This window comes from Toxoplasma gondii, chromosome IV (assembly GCF_000006565.2).
Source record: "Toxoplasma gondii ME49 chromosome IV, whole genome shotgun sequence".
NCBI classification, from domain to species: Eukaryota; Apicomplexa; class Conoidasida; order Eucoccidiorida; family Sarcocystidae; genus Toxoplasma; species Toxoplasma gondii.
Window position 1 is genome coordinate 77,002 of NC_031471.1, and position 5,359 is coordinate 82,360.

The following is a 5,359-nucleotide window of genomic DNA, read 5'->3' on the forward strand; positions in this document are numbered from 1 at the left end:
CCTTTACTCTCTTCTAAAGTAGAGGTACTCCGATGATGGAAGCAAACGCTAAACTAGGTACTGTGACGGACCGTCGATACCGCGCCGGAACGTCGATACCGTGCCGCGAGACGACACCCTACCCCGGGAAACTGGCACTGTAGCCCCACGCGTGCCGCCTGCGGTCAGAGGGTATCACTGCCGTATAACGTCACTTTGCCGCACACAGAAAAATGAGAGGTATGTCTTTTTGTCCAGAAGACTGGAATTGGGACACTAGTATAACGCGGAAACATCACACGAGTGCTGCAAGTTTGAATTGGTTACAATCGCGTACGAGTCAGAAGGCATGGAGTTGTCAAGCAGGTGGCGCCCCCCCCGCCCCCTGTTCAGTTTGCAGTGTCACCGCCGAGGTTCGGGCAACACGATGTGAAAAATTACGTCCCTCCTCAACTCTTAGGATTCGAGAAAAAGGTTTGGAAGCTCTACTCGATAGTTCGCATATTCCAAGTGAATGCTGACTTCCGCACCATCGAAACGAGGAAGATCACGAGCCATCGAGAGGCTGCATATACACCACACGGACACGCATACCCAAGGACACAGACAGAGCCAGAAAGCGGCCGTCCATATGATGCAAGGTCACACAGACATCCAGAATCGTGATGTGAGAGGCCCTCAGTGTAGCGGCATGATTTTTTTGGATATGCGGAAAGTATACCTTCTTCAACATCCGAGTTATGAGTGTCCTGCAGCCGCAAGAGTCCACTCCCTGCAAAATCGTGTGGCGCCCCAGCCCCTTGCCTCCTTTCAATCTTTTATCCTAAACTACCAGAAAGGCACGCCGCTGCCGGAAAATTTTTTGCGCAGCGGAATCACGCAAGGTAGCGTTTCAGTGGTTTCCTTCTTCATCCTAGTGTAGACTTGCTACAATGAACGTGGTGGAATGTCCTCAGTTAATTCTGCCATGAACCCCCTCATACGCAAGGGTTCCTTTCCTTATGTGCGTTGGTAGGGGACCCTAGTGGTGTCGCAGAGCTCCATACAGATGTTGCCGATGTCTTTTTCCCCATTCGCTCTAATGTCTTGAAATGAAGCGGTGCTGCTGCGGGAGAACCAGACCCACTGACTAGTCACCGCTGACCCAGTCTAACCACGATTGGTGGAAGTTGCTTTGCAGGCACTTTGGTCCCCGGCGCAGATAGTGACATCTGTGTAGCAAGCAAATATGTTCTACGCCTGGGAGCAGCGATGGTTACATTTTCAAAACAAAGGTGCATCGTCCGTGAATTTTCAGCCGCGTGCCTTCTGCTTAATATGCCTCATCACCTATGGCAAAGCTGTGAGCAACGCATGCACCTATAAAATGTCTCCAAGGCAACGCGTCACACACAAACGAGTGGAACGTTGTCACGTTGTGGGTCGTTTCCCACAGTAACGATCTCGAGTTGTACTTCAGTTTGTACATTGATTGTCCTTGGTTTTAAAAAGCTTGCCTTCAAAGGCATCAGGTACACTCTAGTTACTTTACAACAAAGCGGCCTTGCCCCATATGCAGTAGCCTGTTACAGAGACTCGACGTTAAACACACAGCTGACGAGCCGGTTACAAGTTTCATGGTCACCGTCTGTGGCTTGGAAAGGCAGAATGTGAAAGCGATGCAAAGATTTCAAGCTTCCTAGGCTCAGATGCTGAAGCCTGCCAAAGCATAAGGTAATGATGTAGGCAAAAGACACATGCGAGGTCCAGCCAATCACCTTAGTCGCACAGAGGCCTGCATCTGGAGACGAGTGACGCAAGCAGCCCTCGCCGGTCGCCGACATTGACATTACTATATGTTTTGCGCATGGCGATCGGCCTGAGAACGAACGCTACAGCTCTATAAGTGCGGACAGCTTTGTGTTGTCCTGCTTTGTGCCCGCCGTTGGTACTTGTCACATTTGTGTCAACTGACGTCGTAGTGTACTCTGGCATGACGAGTTATTACTTCTCTTTGCGTGTGACATGAATGCGTTAGTGTACAAATGACTTCCGCTGGCATCGCTATCAAACGGCTGGGACAAACAAATTCCGTCTCGGCGTGAGGCTTGTCCCTCGCGCCTACGTTCTCCTCCAGGATTGAGCTAGAACCTATCGGAACCACGTACCTTGGACGTTCAGGCCGATCGATCTTTCTGGACACGTCTTCGATCAATTCCTCATTGTGTCCTGTACAGTTCTTCTGTGACATTTTATTCGTATGCACTCGAAAGAAAGCTGAGGTAGACCTCTACTAACTGGGCACATGCGGGTGTGTTCAGTCGCTGCTTGCAATGCAGGTCAACAGCGTATCGCGCTCTATTTGTCGCCAGACAAATCCATTCACGCGAATACTGAGACAAACAGAATGGGTAATGAACATGGCAATTCAAACTGACTGCAACGGTACACCAGCCTGGCTGCCAGTACACTGTTAACGCATGTGTCCAGGGAAACAAGGCTCGAATGAAGGAATCACTAGGCAGGACACTACGTACATGTGCTGACGCCGACAAAGTTTAGCGTATTATGAAACCGGTTTATAAGATCCAGACTGAGATATGAACGTGGTTCTCTTGTCTAGTCGACAAAAATTGAATGTCCTGGACAGTGATGCCGCCAGCTGAGAACAAACTATGCTCGGACGGGGCGAACGCCAGTGTAGCAATATGCTGGGCGGCAGACAAACACAGCGCCATTAGACAAAGCAGTAACAGAAAATAGACTGCTGATCCAAATATGTGTTGGTACCGTGCCTGCAATTGTAGTTGTGTGCAGCTTGAACACATCTTAAGCGGTGAGAACTTCAACAAGAGGTGAACGAACGCCGTACCTCGTGTCCTTCCGTGAGAAACCCAATCCTCCGCACGCATGCTCTAACGTACGACGGCACGTCAAGCGGAGTTATGCGCCTTGTTCCTTCTTATCGCTCTGAGCCTACCGTTTCCAGAGCATGCACGACGGATTTCGTTTCTGACATGCTTCACATGTTTCCATGCATACCCCAGTTCTGCATCAGCCAGAGAATCCCAAGACACGACAACCCGTGCACGTAGCTCAGAAGGTGAGTGAACGCCAGCCAAGCAAGAGTAGAGATGTCCTCTCCTCTCAGATCCTTGTGTCCGCAAAAGGATATCTGCACAACACGAGCCTGAAGGCTATTTAGCGCTGCTAGTTGTGATGCCCGCGTGTCGCGTAGTCCCCAGTCTGGTAAACCGTACGACAGAGTGAACAACGCTAGACGCTATGTCAGGAAAGGGACAGGAAACTCGAGAGTAGCCTGATGGCGTCCACCATTAACACATGTTTCATGTTTCACTGGATATAGAAACAGCGTGCAGCGGCTGATGTGGCACAGAGTGGCTAGACCCACTCGCCTGAGCAGGTCACTCTGAAGAAACCCATGTAGTTGCCGCGTCGGTGGTTTGTCTTGTGAATACTATAACTCTTCCACCACTTCGGCGAAAGAATTCGATGTTCTGATGTTTTGCTGCTGCCCTAGTGACCGCCTGTATTTCGTTCATGATACGGTCTTCACGAGGGCCTTTACATCATCCCACACACCCACCACACCACCCCACACCAGTTCTGCCCCCATTCCGTCCCTCTTCGGGACGTCTGTCGTGTTGACAGGGCAACACAGACGAACAGGAGGCTCGAGCTCCGTGACACGAAAATACACTGATGTCGTCGCCTCATCACTCAGTGTGCACATCACTCCTGGGAAGGTGTGTCGAGGGGCCTACTTGCTGTGACTGCCGACACCCGCGACCCAGTCCACCGACAACTGTGTCCAACACCGCGTTGCTCGCAATATGCTTCCGCACCCCCGCGATCGCTGCCCCGCGAGGAACAGAGGCTCCCAGCCGCTGTCTGTATGTTCACGTGACCGCGCGCGATGTGTGCACGTTGCCTTTCTGTTTTTTGCTCGGTGACCGGTCACGTAATCCCGACAGCGTAATCATGTTTGTGGCTCCACCGATTTCATCGCCACAACACTACACTTGGCCACGCATCAACATTGTTAGCGCAGTGTTCATCACATGTGCACTTTCGCGTATGCTTCGTCCGGTAATTGTGCGACGGGCAAGAATGAGAATCTGGTGCAGCTGAGGAAGGAACTGGTCGACATGCACTCGCGGGGCTCTAGTCAGTAGTGTCACAGCTGGAACCAATACATCTTGCTGTTCAGAAACGACCAAGAGGCAATATGTCAATCGATGATGTGAAGCACCGTCGACTGCAACCGGACATCCAGCCCAAAGGTCACTCTGGTCACTCGAGCTGCTTGACCCGCATATGGCCTCACATGACACATCGTTGCACCAACATCACTAAACGCACCGTCGACAGCCGGTTATGGGGCACTCGAGTACGACTCCAGACATCCATTTCTTGACGTCTCCAATGCCTGAGCCTTCCCCCCTCACGGGAATCGCGTCTATTTGCCAACGCGGCCGTCACATCTCATGTTGGTGCTGCACTCGACGGTGCTGAAGTGTAGTCACGACTGGGCCACGTGCTGCGTGCAGCTGGATCCACCACGGCGTGTATCTGCATGCGACACGGCCGCTATTCCTTCGTGCACTCCTGAAATGGTCTGATGTCAGGGTGACTCGTCACTGAAGCAGTCCTCTGTGTGCAAGCTGCGTTCTCGGATCCTGTTTGAGAGGATAACGGTCTCCATGAGGATACAAGTGTCGTTTCAGTCCGTGCCGATCCTGAGTATACACGATGCCGGTGCCTGACTGGTGTGAGCGAAATGTGAGTCGGCTCAGTCAGTCGTCCTGCTGGTGGTCTCGTACGCGCGGCGATGGTACTGGGAAACGTTTCTTGGGGCATTTCTCGTTTTCTTGTAGAAGAAGATTGAATGCATGGGTGGTGACCGCGTGTGATCCCAGACTCAGCACGTTCGCCAAATCCGGTGTTCTCTCACAGGACGTAGGAACGCAATGAAAACAGCTGGTTTACAGATTCAGTGTCGTTACAGTGTTATGAGAGGGAGTAGTGCTTCTGACACCCGCCTCCCCCGTGTCAGCAATGGTGATGAGTTCGCATAGGATGAGAGAAAAAAGATCTCCTTGCTTTTGATTGGAAGGGACGAGGACTGACGCGAGCAAATCAGTCATCCGGACAGACGCACAGAGTTTCGAACAGCTGCCAGGGTTCAGGGGGTCAAATGGGACTTTCATCATATTTTCAATCGGAGGTGCAAGGGAATGGATGTTGCCGTAGTTTGTGGCAACTATCATGATATGGGCATTCCACGCCCCGTTCCCTGTTAGCACGTCGATATCAGATCCTGTACGTGAATGTGGGATGCTTCCTGAGACAAAGCAGCACAGAGGTTAACGAGGGAATT